The sequence below is a fragment of the Mustela erminea genome, chromosome 4 (assembly GCF_009829155.1).
Source record: "Mustela erminea isolate mMusErm1 chromosome 4, mMusErm1.Pri, whole genome shotgun sequence".
Classification (NCBI taxonomy): Eukaryota; Metazoa; Chordata; class Mammalia; order Carnivora; family Mustelidae; genus Mustela; species Mustela erminea.
The window spans coordinates 32,751,205-32,768,927 of NC_045617.1; positions in this window are offsets into that span (position 1 = coordinate 32,751,205).

The following is a 17,723-nucleotide window of genomic DNA, read 5'->3' on the forward strand; positions in this document are numbered from 1 at the left end:
ACATACCAACTCTGTGCCAGGTGTGGAGGATACAAATCTCACATTTCCCTTTTTATCAGCACTTATTTACAAAAAGGATAAGTATATTCATGTTTCAAAGTACAATTTTCAGATCCTAAGGTAACCACATTTGAAGCCCAGTGGGCTGGCAGAGCTTGCCAGAAACTCCACCCACCCTCGTTTCTTAACAACAAACAAACCCACACAGCATAAAACTCCAGCTCTAACATAATTTTCAAATTTATCTGTTTTTATTTTTTTCAGAAAATTAGTTATCTTCCTAGATCTCAGTGGATCCTTCGAGAAATAAAAGTTGTGAGGGCTCATGGACAGAAAGAGAGTTAGAAATCTGCTATGAAGGCGCCTGGGTGGCTCAGTGGGTTAAGCCGCTGCCTTCGGCTCAGGTCATGATCTCAGGGTCCTGGGATCGGGTCCCACGTCGGGCTCTCTGCTCAGCAGGGAGCCTGCTTCCTCCTCTCTCTCTGCCTGCCTCTCTCCCTACTTGTGATCTCTCTCTGTCAAATAAATAAATGAAATCTTAAAAAAAAAAAAAAAAGAAATCTGCTATGAAATGATATATTTACTTAGTAACCTGACAAGACCTATTTATGCTCCATTCCAGACAGTGCATCTCCTGCTCTACATCTCCATCCCCCACTCCCTCCGCTGAGCACCCCTGCTTCCCAGGCATCTCTGATACTCTGCCACATTACGGGTTACCAGCGGTTTATGTGTTTGACTTCCCCACTACACTATGAACTTTTACATTTTCAACAGTTATAACTAACACTACACCTAGCACCCAGCAGTTCCCAAGAAACTTTGTTGCACACTATTAAACAATCTGGTCAGAAACTATACATGACCCTAGAAGTATAAGCCATAAGGGAACCAACTTCTGCAGCTGTGGCTTTTGAAGAGGCAAGTTTCACAAAATCCTAGACCTGAGAGTGTGAAATAAGGTTAAAAAAATGTGCAAATTTCATTCCATCATTTAGTAAAAATATCACACATGTGGAAAGGGGAAGATAATGGTAGGCTCCACAGAATGGAGGTTTTTACTCTGGGAATATAAAGTAGAATGGAACTGAATGTCACCCTCAGTTTTGACTTTGGGTGAAAAGGGTGAAGAGGGAGAGAGAGAGAGAAAGAGAGAGAGAGAGAGAGACTCACTACCACCTAGTTTGAGCCCCTGTTGGATATGGAGATTACTTGAAAATAAATTCTTTGTTTTAAAAAGATTTTATTTATTTATTTGACAGAAAGCAATCACAAGTAGGCAGAGAGAGAGAGAGAGGAGGAAGCCGACTCACGGCTGAGCAGAGAGCCCGATGCGGGGCTCGATCCCAGGACCCTGGGATCATGACCTGAGCTGAAGGCAGAGGTTTTAACCCACTGAGCCACCCAGGTGCCCCCTGAAAATAAATTCTTAAGGAAGGAAGATAGGAAAGAAGGGAGGAAGGAAAGAAGGAAAGTCTAAGGAACTCCTTTTGGAAATCAAGCGGTGGGAGTGCTTATGCTCACAGCAAGAAACACATTCCAAGAGTAAAGATCCAGGCTTTGAACCCCATTGTGAAAGGGGACGCTTTCCAAATCAAAGTGTGCAAAGGGGCTATAGTTCTATTCTTCAACTCTGGCACAGATCAAAGCTTGTATTTGCTTCTGCTCTTTCAAAAAAAAGAGCAAGCTACTAAGGGCAGATTAGTGCCCTAATCTTCATATTCTCAACTCATCCCTTACCAAATTTTGAGAATGAGGATTCTTTAACAGCTCCAGAATGCAGAGTCCAGCTATACCCGAGGTTTCCTTCAATATAATCAACTCTCACTCATCCGGCTGTAGGTGGTTTGTAACTGACCATCAGATGAATACTTAACTTGAGATTCTCACTAGACAGAGCTCTCAAAAACATCTTTGTTGCATAAGCAAGTCTGATGTGTTTAAACAAGGGCAAAATGGAAACAAACACACAGTGCACAAGCAGAAAAATCATCTTATTTCCCTGCCTAAGGTAGCTCCCGGGGAAATTACTGTTTAAGGTGACCCGTTTAACACCTACTCCGATTTTTTGCAGCCGCCAGTAGTTCGGTGCTCTCTTCCCTCAGGGTTTAAGCTGCTCTTCTGGTCTCAGGCCGCACCTCTTTGCTCTCTAGGTCAGACACACAGAGCCCTTGGGCTGTTTCTCTTCTCCCCACTAAGGCCTGCAGGCAGGAACAGGAAGAGACCAGTGTAAGTAGATAAAGTAGGGAGAGGTCAGAGATAAGGGGCGGAATTGGCCCTGCCTCACCTGGCAGGCTGTGGTGAAGACTTGCTTTTACTCTAAGAAAATTGGGTGTATTAACAGGGAGTGGGAGTGTGACCTGATATGGTTTACGTTACAGAACGATAGCCTGGGTTCCTGTGTCGGGAGTAGTCTAAGGGGACAGGGGACAGACACAGGGAGAACCACTGGCCATCATACGTGCGGGAATTGTGGCCGCTGGACTAGGTGATGGTGTTGGAGGCAGTGAGACGTGGCTGGAGCCTAGATCTGTTTTGAAGGTAGAGCAGACAGAATTCCCTGGCGGATTTGATTTGGGATGTGTGAGAAATAAACAGCAAAAATGCTAAAAGGTGGGGTGCCTGGGTGGCTCAGTGGGTTAAGTCTCTGCTTTCGGCTAGGGTCATGATCTCAGGGTCCTGGGATTGAGCTCCACATTGGGCTCTCTGCTCAGCGGGGAGCCTGCTTACCCCCCTCTCTCTCTGCCTGCCTCTCTGCCTAATAATCTGTCAAATAAATAAATAAAATCTTTAAAAAAAAAAAAGAACACTAAAAGGTTGGAGTTGTTCCCAGCTGAGAAGCCTGAAAATATAGCAAATTTGAGATGTCAAGGGTCCTACCAGAAAACAGGTGAAAAAGAAAAGGCTTTTTTTTTTCTTTTTCTTTTTTTTTTTTTCTGTTGCAACATGAGAAGCATATAAATGGGATTCTGCTCTGCCTACTGGCAATTAGAAGAGGTTTTATGGCTTATGAGCATTAGGTTGGCCATAATAAAATGGGAATGAGAGAGAAATATGAGGTAGTGAGTGAGGAAGAACTAAGTTAACGGTTCTCAGACCTCAGAAGCATCTGGCCTAAGACAGTAGTTCTCAAGTTTGAGTGTGCAGCAGAGTCATGGGCAGGGCTTGGGAAAACGTGATTTCTGGGCCCCACACCTTGAATTTCTGATTCAGCAGAGCTAGGTGATTCCAAGAATACACAGTACTACTTCTTCGGTGATACGGATGTTGTTGGTCTAGAGGTCACACTCAGAGAGCCACCACCCAAGCAGCAAGCCAAATCTAAGGTAAGTATATTCCACAGCTCAAGAAAAGAAGCAGTTTTGGTCTAAGCCCTGTGCTTCTTTGTTATAAGAAGATCTTAATTCTTTCCAGGGGATAAAGTTTGCACAGGCAGTTCGATCTGTGAGTCCCCAGTTTGGGTGAGAGGTCTTAGTTTGAGATATTAATTGAGAGTTGCTGGCATACAGATGGAAATTCAATCATGAAAGATGAGAAACAGATGTTCAAGATGGTTAATAATACAGAAATAGGTGAAATAAAGATTGGAGGCAAGGAAGGAATGATATTTGCACCAACCTTGATTGATACATGTATTTAATAGTTATGGTTTGCTATAATGGATTTGTAGATGCCAAAGTCAGGACTTTTTTCTTCCCTTTGTTTCTTTTCATTCTTTTCTTCCATGTGAGGTGTCTGAGCCTCTGAGATATTGAGTTACATGACCATGATACACACCTAGCGTGACACTCTACATTTGCTAAAGATGGCTGCAACATTATCTCACATTCCAAGTGCTGTTCTGAAATGTGACCTTGGCATCCCTTCCATTGCGATGTGAGGTCTTTGTTCCCTCCCTCCCCAATCTGGGCAAGCTTATGACTTGCTTGTAACCAACAAAAGGCAGCAGATGTGATGATGCAAGACTTCCAAAGCCAGATCAGAAAAGGTGATGCAATTTCCACCTTATTTGGTGGAATACTCCTGTTAAAAACTTCAAGCTTCAATGCATGAAATCCAAATGCCATGAGGCTAGCATGCTGTGAGCAAGCCCAAATCAGCCCACATAAAAACAGCACATGGAGGGGTGCTTGGGTGGCTCAGTCGTTAGGCATCTGCCTTCAGCTCTGGTCATGATCCCTGGGATCAAGCTCCACGTTGGGCTCCCTGCTCAGCAGGGGCCTGCTTCTCCCTCTCCCACTCCCTCTGCTGTGTTCCCTCTCTTGCTATATCACGCCCTGTCATATGAATAAATCAAATCTATAAAAAAGTAGAATTGACCTCATGGAAAATGTTGAGGCTATATTAAGGAGAAAGAGAGAGATGACTGGCCAGCATGTAGCTGCTCAAGCCATCTACTCTTCTGATCTCAAACATCATATCACAGCAATGCATGAAAGATCCCAAGTTTTGCCCAGCCAAACCTTTTCTGAATTCCTGACACAGAAAATGTGAAAGATACATTCTCTTGATCACCAAATCCCTTTTAGGGGGAGGAGAGAAAATTCAACACGTACTGATATGACTTCAAACTTGTGTCCCACCAAATAAATTCTGGAAAATATTCTCTCTAATCACCAAGAAAATTTTGATTAGTGATTTGGTTTCCCAAAGACATATTTCTATAGGAGAGAGGTTGTACACCAACTGAAATGTCCATATACACGTCAACATAAATCTATAAATTAGGATTCTGATTTATTTATCATGCCTGAATTTAGTTAGCATGAATTAGTCCCCAGAGCCTCCTGTCTTGGGGCAAAAATATCAAGCACTTAACTATACAAGATTCGACTCCATGCCTTAGATGCATGGTGACCCTTCTATGGAATTAGGCAGATTCTATTAATGTCTTCTAAATGCAACAAGGCATACCTAATTTATTTATATGCAACTTTTCTTTTACAGACAACAAATTCTCTACTCTAAAAAAATTAAAATCTGGCATGAATTATTAGAAAATAGTTTTGTACTTATAAGACTCTTAATTAGGAATTTCAAAAATTTCAAGAGGAGTTTTCACAGGAATATTTGTTGGTTTCTGATCACAATGCTGTTTGGGACCTACAGAGCCAAAAGTTGAGGAGTGAGAACCCAACTTACTTCTGCATTAAGCTCTTTATGTGTCTTGCTACCTCAAGGATGACAGGTCTTGGAAATCTCTGAAAAGAGTCCCTTTGAGTCTGATAATTGTATCTCTCCTACAGTACTTCATCAAAGCAATAATGCAGACTTTTTCTGGAGAGAAGCCTAAGTGAAAAGATTGTAGAGGAACATCCTCTGTTCAATTAAAAATCTGTTGACCAGAGAATAGATACAGAGAAAGAAATTGTTTCTTTTTCTTCCAGGCTCACTCATCCATACACATGGCTTTATTTGACATTTATAAACTAATTATTCCCATATTTCTGTTTCTATCCAGACTTCATATGTAAACTATAAATGATATATAGAACTATCCACACAAGATGTCAGTTTGGATCTCTCATAGGTGTTTCAAGATCAACATGTTCAAAACTTAAAACATAGAAGAACCCCTACAATGTCACCCTCTTCTAATGTCCATATCCATAGTTGATAAGCTTTTCTCTCATCCTCATATTTTACCCAACACTATATATTTGACCTCTTTAACATGATTTGATTCTGTTAATTCTTTCCATTGCTGCCATTGAGTGAAGATTACCATTAACTCCTGCTTGAACTACTCAAATGATCAGGATTCTGTTTTAGGCAATAGAAACTAACTCTAGGTGACTAACTTAGAAAAATAATCTAAGGGTACTGGGTAGGTAACTGACAATTGAATACTGGAGAGGTGGTTTTTGGATATCCTCAGAAACCATGAGAAGAAAAACTACAGATAACATAGCCAAGGTCACTTCCCTTACAGTCATAGTTCCATTTGGGACCATTTGATTGGCCAAGCCTATGAAATATGTCCATGTCCCAGCTATCAGGAGATGGACCTATCTGACTCATTTTGACTTAAGATTCACATGAAACTTTCTTCCAAATTAGAAAATAGAATTTGGTGTTAGGATAACATATTATTTTCATAATTGGCAACTTCCTACGGTAGACTAAAGACTGTTTCAAATTCTTTGTATTTTCACTCTGTGTGTACCTGTTTCAGGGGCAAGGGGAAGATAGTCTAAATATCCTCCCCGTGAATCTGGCCTGGCTTCTTGACTGCTTTCGTTCATGCCAATTTCCAGACTCAAGCTTTAAAAATCTAGCAGCTTTACTTGTTTTTGTAACATTCACTCTTGGACCCTTTGGACTACCATGCTATTAGCAACCCAAACTACGGGCAGAGGGACTGGAGGATGTCTTGGTGAGGAGGAGAGAGAGAATGAGAGGATAGGAGGGAGAGAAAGAGAGAGCGGAGAGAGAGAGAGGGGGAGAGAATGAGAGCCAAGGCAGCAGACATTTGCTCTTAGATCTTCCAACACCAGGTGCCTCAACTGATACCACAGGAATCAGAAGAGAACTACCCGATGAGTCCTCCCCGAATTTCTAACTCACAAAATGTGTGCAAAATAAAATAGTTGCATTAAATCAGCAAGTTTTGTTAGTGAGCAATAGATAACCAGAATAGTCTCCTTGCATTCATCCTTGAGTTTCTTCTATTTTCCATAATGTAGCCAAGAGCCTTTTGAAAATATATATATTTTTATTATATTATTACCCTGCTTAACACTTTTTAATAGCTTTTCAATGCTCTTAGGATCAAAGTCAAAATCTCCAACATTATCTTCAAGGTCTTGAATGATGTGTCCCAGCTATGTCTCATCTCTTTTCACTGTCTGCCTCACTCTCTGAACTACAGTCACATTGGCTGTTTTAAGTTTCTCCAAAATGCTACACTTATTTCTGTCCCGGAGTCTTCTCGTATGCTCTCCCCTTTCCTAAAGGCCCTTCTCCATTCCATCAGGCTTTTCTCTAGTTAACTCTTACTCATTCTTCAGATTTTAGTTCAAACATCAGCTCCTCAGGGAAACCTTCCCTTATTCCCCAGGCTAGATCTATCTCTCATAGCTCCTATACCTCTCCAACAGAGCAATCATTATATTCAATTAAATAATTCATTATAGGGGAGTTTTTATCATGTGTCTTTCCTGCTAGAAGTGCAAGCTTTATAAGAGCTGTAAATCTTGTTTTTCTACCCACCGTGCTTTGAGCCATGCTTTGCACATAGTAGATACACAATAAATGCTTATTGAAAAATGCATATGTGAAAATCGACTTACGGTAGATAGATCCATGCTTCTCAAACTTCAAATGTGCAGATGAATCACCTGGGGATCTTGTTAAAATGCAGATTCTGATTCAGTAGGTCTGGAGTGGGGCCTGAGAATTGAGTTTCTATTTCTAACAAGCTCCTAGGTGATGCCATTGTTGTGGGTTCCGAGGATCATTCTCAGTAGCAAGTCTATATAAGAATCATAATTAAGTCCTGTGGGTAATATGGAGCCACCAGTTGGGATTAGTTAATGTTTTAAACCTGTGCTATCATTTTAATTTGATTCAATTAATTTCTACAAACAATTATTGAGCTAACTATTTCCCAAAATAGGCTAAACATGAGTGAGATATGGTTAGTGCCCTCGAAAACCTCACGGTATAAGGGGTGTAACCAAAATATAAACAAATCAATGGGAGAAATGTGTTATAATAAAAGTAGACTACAGATATGGATTTGAGCACAAAACGGGCAGTTCTCAACTCAATTTGGAGAGCTCAAAACATTTGAAACACGGCGGCGATTCGGCATAACCGAACCACTGTTCTATTGTGTTTTGTTTTGTTTTCTTAGATATCTATATCCACCTGAACGGAGTTACTGGAGAATTAGTAATTTAAATAATAGGCCTGACTTCCACATTCCATATTCAGAATGAGCTCTGCAACTATTTAGTCCTCTTGTGTACTATGGAAAACATGTTTTTGTTTGTTTCTTTCTGGTGTCTGTTTATCTCTTTCATTTTCAAGTTGCTGTACAATCTGTCATTTCTGTCTTCAACTTGGTAAATCCGTTCTAGTCTTTATAGTTAGACTTGAGTTTGAAAACAAAAATGTGCTGGAAAACAGTAAGAGAATGCTGAAAGGGACAGGAGCTAGGATGGAGACTCTATTAGTTGGCAATCTCCAAAGAAACAGGCCCAATAGAATATATGTGGATATAAGGGGAGATTTATTATAGGAATTGTCTCATGTGATTATGGAGACTGAGAAGTCAGTCCTATAGTCAGCTGTGTGCAAAGTGGAGGCCCAGGAAAGCTGATGGTGGAGTTCAGTCCAAGTCCACGGGCCTGAGAACTAAGGGAGCTGAGAGCGTCAATCCTGGAGGTGTGAAAGTCCAGCAATAAAGCACCAGTGTCCAAGGGCAGGAGGAGAGTGGATGCTTCATCTCAAACAAAGAGAAAATTGGCCCTTCTTCTGCTTCTTGTTCTATTTGGGCCTTCAGTGGACCAGATGATGCCGACCCCCATTGGTGAGGGAGCTCTTTTGTACTTTCTCTACTGATTCAGATGTTGACCTCTCCTGGAAACATCCTCACAGGCACACCTAGAAATCATGTTTTACCAGCTATCTGGGCATCCCTTATCCCAGTCAAGTTAACATATAAAATTAAGTATCGCAAAATCCTTTACACTGCAGTTTAGTCCTTGAAGGAGAAATCATTCTCTTTTTTCTCATTTAGACATTTATTCCATGGAATGGACTTTTTTTTTTTTTTTTTTTTTTTTTTGAGGCACATGGGGATATAGAACCTCATTCACAGTTTGGAATACAGAACCTCATTTCAACTTTGAGTCCATTCTTAGCTTTTATTGCACTAATAATCTCCTGCCTTCTAGGGAATAGTCATCATTCTTTTAAGTTTTTCCTTTTCCAGTACAAAACTTTCTTTAACCACTTCTAAAAACATCATTTCTCCTGAAAGGAAGATAATTAACTCTACTCTTCTGGTTATTATTTAATCATTATTTTTGGAGTACCCAAAATGTGCTAAGTATCAGCCATTTCTAGCACTGGATTATTATTCAGAGCTTAGTCACTTCTTAATTTGGGTCCTTGAAACCACTTTCTTTATCCCCCTTTATTAATATTTATCAGGAGCCACAGAGGGCAAGGTGCTCACCTTTTGAGAAAACACAGGAAAGCCACATTTCCTGTCCTCTAAGAGCTCTCCAGGCCTTGCTTCGTCTCACTTTTCCAATCAGGCCAATGTGTTACCTCGAAATAATCTCTTTGACCCAACTCTGTGAGACAAGCTTCCCTCTCCCACCTCATGCATCCATTAGTTTTTCATTGCCTGTGAGTGAAATTTAAATTCATTTGCATCTCAAACATTTCTTTTCTTTTCTTTCTTGTTTTTTTCTGAACAGTCAGGTCATCTCCTAAAATTCTTGCCTTTCTCTAAAGGAGAGATAAACAGGGGAAAAGATACCTTCAGGCTTGGATTCATATGACCACTCATCTCCCTTTGGATAGAAACCCGCCTTCCCCAAGGTTGGGGTGGCAGTTATTTAACTCAGGAGTCAGTGATGAAATGTGTTTACATAATGTATGCCTCTTTGGAAAACAGCATGCCTCTGTTTAGGATAATCAGCACATTTTTACCTCCTAGTTCCCCAAATGCAGCCATAACACTCAGCCCTGATCATCCTTTGTGTTCTATCTGACGGACGGCACAGTTTCTCCAGCTGGGAATGTAGAACATATTCTCCAGGGGCCGTACTTTACTACTGTGTGTGTGTATGTGTGTGCAGTTATGTTTTAATTTCTTTATTTCACTGATAGTACAATTTTGGATTATTTGCTTGATTCCTTCTAATAGGTACTGCCTGTGGGATTTCGGTGCCCATTATGATCTATATTGTTGTATACATTGGTTCCCATTGCTCTTCTTACTGATGGTGTTTCATTTTTAGGCTTTGTGGTATTGAATGGGTACTGTTAACTATGACTAATGTTGTGTGGCTAACTAATGTGACTTGTGTATTTTTAAGTATGAAAGAATTTTTAAATCTGAGGAAATTTTCTTTAATGGGTACAACATGAACTTCGAGGAAGAAATTTCTATATTCTAATTCCAGTTCTGGCAATTTACTATCCTGTTGCTCTTGAGAAAGTCTCTTAGGCTTTGTAAAATTCCATTTCCCCATGTATAAAAAGAGGTTGAAAAATGAGCTACTAAGACCACAGGAGTGCAGTATGAGTTCGGATCAGAATGTGTGTTGATCTGATACATAGCAGGTATTTAGTAAGTAATACCTATGATTATTATTACATTTTGCCCTGCGGGTCAATTTCAATTTGGCATCTTCTGCATATACTTCTCCTTTTAAGAGGAGAAGATGTTTCAATTCATAAGCAACTTTTAAAACAAAACTGACTTCTGAAGTATGTGATGAAACCATTGGCCCCATACCTCATGTAACAGTACGCTATATACTCTCAGTGTAGGTCGTTGCTATTATTTCTTAAGTATTATAGTAACTCTTACGCCCTATTAATATTTCTAGAGATTTCTGAAGATGACAGGAATAAAGAAGCCTAATAAGAGAAATGAAAACCAAAGAAAGTAAGAGTAGTTACCTGCAGAGTAAAGACTGAGTGACACCAACACTGCTTCACTATATATCTCAGTATTACTTTCCGTGTGGTCCTAAACCTGTTCTCTCATTCACATGGGCAGCCAGAAATCCTCTACGAGGCCTAATAAAATAAAAGAGAAAATTGCAGGGGAAAGATATATCAAGACAGTAATCTATTGGTTTAGATAGATCAAATGGCTGCCTGCCTATATTGTTTATGGGAAATAAGTGTCATCCCTCCCTCCCAAACTTTGCTATTTTCTCAAAATGGATCCATTCTGAGATGTGATTTTTTTTCTCCCAAGTTAGACCAGTTGGATTCCATCGATCATAATTGTGACAGATAGCAAGTGATTTGTTTCATTACATTGTTAATGGCTGTAGTGGGAACATTTGAGCTATTACATGAAAAGCTGTGGTTGTGTCGTTGTGAAGCTTCCAAGGATAGAATTTTCTCTTCACTCTTTGTTTCTGCAATAGGCTCTCTTGCCCCTAACAGGGATGCACACTGAGTTTTAAATCCTTTTTCCGCTTAGCTTGAGGGAATTCGCTTTTTTTTCTGTGTCATTGAAAAGTCCAGTATGCAGCCACTTCCCAGTCAGCCAAGACAAGAAAATGGCATAAGCAATGTAAATTGATGGGAAAAAAAACACCATTCCTAATAGACAAAAGTGGGAAAAAACACATTAAAAAAAAAAAAGAAGCATGGACATCTGAAAAAAAAAATAAAATTCTTATGAACCTCTTTACTTTGTCAAATATCAACTCTTACACGTGTGGTTTTCACTTTTACAGATCAGGAGAAAACTGAGTGGAACTGGCCCCAGAGAAGATAAAATGCACAGGATCATGAAAAGCATTTGTCTGATATATTCACAAAGACAGTAGGCTGGTTTATGCCTTTCATGCCAAACATAATCTTAATCAAGTTTCAACCTTAACTTAAAGATATTTGAATGTATCCATTGACACGTAATTCAAGCTCATATTGAATTCAAAAGAAAGCCCCTCAAAGCTCAGTTTTTAAAAGACATTAAGTAAAATTTCATACATTTTTTTTAATCAATCCAGATGATATCAAAGATAACTCTTAATTAGCTGACTGTCTACCCTTGAATCAATGACAGTGGTGGTTACCAACTGGGAGCAAGAAAGGCATCGACACCTCTGGGTCATTTTAAGGTGATTTTAATATTCTCGGTAACCTTCATCCCTAAGGATAAACCCTGCTGAAATGCAGCCGTTGAAATCCTAGCCCTTTTGAACACAGGTTAATTGTAATCACTTTCCCAGTAGTTTAAATTTTAAACTAAACCTGCAAACATATCCAAGAGTTACGAACAAATATTTACCAGAAATTCTAGAATGAGGGTCATTTACAGGAATCATCTTGAATTTAATGTTTTTTTCTCCTAATGTTGATTGTTCTTTCCTATAGATTACTTTATAGGCATTAACACCCTCCTTGGGAGATTGGTTGGGGAGCTGGTCTGTCTGTCCCTGTTTTAGAAATGAGGAGAGAGAAAGCAAAGTTGGTGACCAGCTCAAAGCTATGCAATATCAGGACACAGAACTCACACTTTCAGCCTGTTCCCTGCCTTTACTCTGCCCCTAATAAACACACCCTGGTGGGTGCCTCTCCTCTCTTTGAGAACATACATATTCATGTGTTTGAAGTCAGCCATGGATATTGACATGGACTACAATGTGTTGAAAAGAGAGGGGCAGCTAACAGAATGATTAAGACAACTGAAAGAAAATAAGAAATTTAATAATTGAAATGTCTTCTAACTTAAAAAGAGGGAGAGAGAGAGAGAAAATAGATGAACCAGATAAGATGCAAATAAAACAAGAAAACAAAATACGTATGAAATGAAAATTGCAATTGGTTTTGTATCTTCAAATGCTTAACTTATGGGATGGGAGAACACACAATTTAGCTTGTTTGGGTTTAGGCCTCCTAATATATTCTACAGAGTAATTTATTTTCAGAAGAAGCCTCACTGCAGTGCTCCTATTATGATAATGGGAATTTATGCACATGAGTATTTGTGATCACATCACAGAGCAGTTTTTGGAAGAACTAAGGGGGAGGGGGGAAATTAACGTTTTAAAAATAAGGATGAAGCCTTAAAAAAAAAAACCTTCTAAATTTTCTATCTATCACTCATCCCCCCCACCCCCCCACACACACTTCCATGGTGAATTGTCTTATTTGGGCTAAGTGCTTCCCTAGTGAAGAACAAAACTTGTGAGTGAAAAGCGGCATAATGCGTAGAATGCTTGCATGGATTTGTTGATGAGAAGGTGGCTGCCCCTGAGATTGGAAAACACAGCTCCAGCAGCCCCAGACCTCTCTGACCATATTCACTTTGCTTACTCAGGAGCAGACAATGACAGGCAGGGACTTAGGGGGAGGGGATGAATCAAAGTCCCTCTTACCCTGTGTCTCTCTGCTAGAATTGCTGTCAGCCTGGTGAGCTGACATGAAGTAGGGATCAATCCAGTAGACACAGGATGAAAATGTAAACAGGGATAAGCTCTCTGTGTGCGCACTCTCTTTCTCTCTCTCTCTCTTTCTTCCATTTCATTCTTTTTTTTTAACACAAAATCCAGACATTTGAGAGGGTAGGTATTTTTTTCCCCCTTTCATGAACGAAGCAATGCTCAGCGCTCAGAGTCACTTAACAACAGTAGATCATCTTCAGAGCACAGCCACATTGCTTTCAGTAAATTGTGTGTGGCGATTTCAAGACTGTGTTCCAGGGTGTGCCAATATCTGTGTGCACCATAGAGCACTCCAAATATGAATGCCCATGGGGAAAATTATGACAAAGTCACAGCTTGAGTACATTAATGAAAATAAAGCTTATCGAAGTAGGTGAACTAATAGGTCCGTGTGCCAAAGTTTATGGGCACAAGTCAGCTGTCACTGGGTAGGCTAAGGGAGACATAATATTCTAGTCATTTCTCTAGTGGAAAGAACATTAGCCTATTCTCTCCCTTAATTGATATTCTGCAACAGAATCAAGCACCACTGATTGCTGACCAGCTCACACGTTCCCCATATGTCTCCAGATTGCTAAACTCAGAAATGTGAGACTCTGCATCCCTGAGCTACTTTGAGGATAGCTAAGCTCAGTAGTGGCTGCTAGACTCTGTGTTCCTATAAAGAACATAGAAAAATCATGAGTCTGGGAAACTGTGTATCTTCCCAATTTTCTGTGAAACTTTATTGTCTAATATTTCGGACACAGCTCAAGGATTCAAACTAATTTCCCTGGGTCAACATTATTCACCAGCTTAAGTTTGCCAAACCAGGTGAAATATACTGTGCGAGAATTTTATTTTCTTCCGCCATGTCTGTCCTCTGGCATACATTACTGTATTTATTTGCTTATGAATAGTGAAACTAAATTATGGATATAGTTAGCAAAGATTAGCCTCAGATTAGAAAAGCTTACATATTTAAGTATCGACTATCTATTAAAAATTGAGTTAAGAGTGAAAAGCTGAACACAGAATTTCCTGTCATCTTCATCAAGAGTCAAGAGCCAAAATTAAAACTTCTTTAACCACAAATAGATGTTAACATTTTACATTCTGTTTTATTTTAGGGAAAACTATCAAATATAATGCCAAAACACCCCAAAATGCACATTACTAATTTAAGGTATCAGTGCATATTCCCACATGCAAGGTGCTGGGTTCTTCTAAGCATATTTTATTATAAGATTTTATTTATTTATTTGACAGACTACAAGTAGGCAGAGAGGCAGGCAGAGACAGAGAGAGGGGAAAACAGGCTCCCTGAGAGAGCCCAATGTGGGGCTCCAACCCAGGACTCTGGGATCATGACCTGAGCCGGAAGGCAGAGGCTTTAACCCACTGAGCCACCCAGGTGCCCCTCTTCTAGGCATATTAATCATCTCAACAACCACATAGGGCTGAGACAGTCTTTACTCTCATTTTATAGATGAAAAAGCAGAGGTGTAGAAAGAAAGCGGTGTCTTTTCCATTGTCCCATAGCCCACCTGTGGGAGAGCTCAGACTTGAACCCAAGCAGTCTGAAACCAGAGTTTACCTTAACTCTCCATTACATTGATCCTTCCATAATATTAAATAAATCCTGTGAAGTAAACTGGTGATATGTTTCATTCATTTTCAATACCAAGACTGTTTATTAAGAAGGAAGGATAGGCACCCTATGTTATACTCATAAATCCTTTAACATGGACTGTTTCTAAGGTTCTTGTTATAACAGATTAAAAAGTGACATGAATACAAATGTTTTTAATCAATTTAACAATTTAACACTCTCTTATTAACATGCTTATTACTTTAAAAAAATGGAGAAGACTCAAGATTATTCATAGTGATTAGGAGTCTTATCCTTATTTATATGGTTAGTAAGTGTAAGTTATAGTGACCTGCTTAGGACTTGCAAGTAACTAAGATAGAATGGATCATGGTGTGACTATCGGTGAGATCTCCTAGACTTTTGCTGGGAATACTTCAAAAATAAAGAATGTAGCTTTCCCATAGGAGTTATAACACCTCTTTGACTTAAATCAGTTTGCTTTATGCTCTCAGAGAAAAAATTCTCCAGTTTCTCTCGTCTAGAGAAAACCACACTATTCTTGGTTTGCATTCGTGAAGAAAATCACCATTTTCCTCGTGGGAAGCATTTGGTGAAAACTGCAAGTAATTTCTCGGCAAAATCTGATTTGTTAATGTAATCTTAAAATAAGAAGGAAAACCAAACGACAGAACAAAAGAGATCTTATATAATTTGATCATCTCAGTACGGAATCATATACAACAGTAACTTCCCTTTCTCATTAGAATCAATGAGAAAGAGTGCCAGCTTGAGAGTGTTGCCATAAAAACAGAATGAATTATTCTCAAGTATTTTGGAGGAATTATGGTGAAAGTTTTCAGGAGATACAAATTCCTTCACTTAATTTATTGTCTTGTGTGGTTCTGGAAAGCATTCCATTCCTCCGTGATGAGATAGGGGCCAGGAGTCTTGCTCACTTGCTTTATACAGTGGCTTTTGAACAGAGCTATCACTTACTGCATGTTTGCTCTGTGTCTCAAGGAAATAAAGCAGAAAAATGAGTAATGCTTTATTACCACCAGAGCCTACTGAAAAGCAAATAATATGCTCAGGACTAGAATGAAATCTTACTGAGTGTTGGTAAAGGAAAGGAAAAGAAAATGTAGGAAAAAAGATTGCTAAAATGTTATTAGGCAGACAACTGAAATAGAGTCAAAGGAAATGATTCGAAAGTGTTGCTTTAAATAAAATGTTCCCTTTATGCTCATCAATTATACAATTATCACATAATTCTGTCTTCTCCAGCACTGCTAATGTTAAGGATATGAATTCTTGTTTTACTGCTTTTTTCCTAATAAGGGCAGCCTCCAACTTACAGATGGGGATGGGTTACAAAAATTTGTTTGTTAGATGGTCATGTGGGACATAAATACCCTTTCCCAAAGAATCAATGTTATAAATCAGTTTGGTTTTAAGGCTGGTCCACATAAGCCTATTTAAAATACATTGCCCCTCAGCTCTACTGCTATGTGTGTCAGCCTGAAGGGTAAGATCTGAGATAGGGGTAACTCCTTTTGAATAGAAGGAAGGAGAAGGAGCAAGAGTCTCCCTTTTCTTGGATACAGGATAACTCAAGGATATGTTCTGAATTGAAGAGTGGGGCACATGACCCAGAAAAAGCTTTTTTTTTTTTTTTTTTCTAAGACAAAATGAAATTGGAAATAAGAATTTTCCTCCCAGGATATTCTATGGATATATGGGGATAACTTTTGGAATTGGTATGACCCCAGAAAATCCAGCAAATTTGGATTTTCTACATTAGTATCATGTGTGGGATTTGCTTTATTCTAACTGGGAGAGAGATGAGACCTGAGATAAAGTCAAGCTAGAGGGGCCAGAGAGCACACCAATTTAAGATAGATACTAAGAATATTGGTAGGAGAGAAAGGAAAGAGACGGGATGTTCGGGGGTGCCAAACGGCTAAGAGTAGCTCTGATAGTGGATCAAAATCATCAGTGGTGGAAGAAGACAAACCAATCAGCAGAGAAGATAAGCCTACCCAAGGTCAATTCTTTCAAGCCATTCTTGCTTTACATGGCTCCCTTCTTTCTTCTGCTTTGGACTTTACAGATTCTTTAGAAAGCACCAAGGTTGTAACGATGTGATCCTTGACAGTAGAGCAACGTTTAACTGATGGAGGCACCATGACTGAAGGCACAGGCCTGTGAATAGTCCAACTACGATGCTAGATTGTTTTCCTTGCTTTTTTATTTGATCTTTACAACTATCCAGTGAAAGACTAGTTGTCCTTCTATTATAAATGGGGTAACAGAGAATCAGAAAGATTAAGTAACTCGCTCAAGATGGCTAGGTTGTGGACGTTGGGGAGGATACATGCTATGGTGAGTGCCCTGAATTATGTAAGACTGATAACTCATAGATCTGTATACCCAAAGCAAATAATACATTATATGTTTAAAAAAAAGATATTGTTTAAGCTGGTATTAAACTTATATTGAGAATGATCCTCTGACCAGTATTCTCTGTACTTATTTATCTTGTTAACTTGTGTGCCCATAAGTTGTGTCTCCAGTGCAATTCAATTCATATTTTCAAAAAGTGTTCTATGATATGACATGCTAGATACTTTCTTGGATCCTAGGAATAGAGAAAACAAGACTTGACTCTACCCTCATAAAGCTCTCTTTAGTGAGGTGTGTTTCTAGAAATTTAAAAGTAAAGAGACCTTTTCTGATAAAAAGCACATAAAGAAAGAGCGAATTCAATAAGCTAGATCTTCTGACTAGAGGTGAGCAGTGTTTCTAGAAGAATCACCCACAAAGTCTTGCTGCACCACTAGTGGGTGGGAAAACTTTGAAACTATCAATAACATCTATATAAAATACTGAGGTATAGGCAGTGCAACTTTGGTAGTGGTTATATAGTATGGTGAAGAGAATGTTGATATTGAAACTGAAGAGACTTGGCCTTGAATTTCAGCTTAGCTAAGGACTAG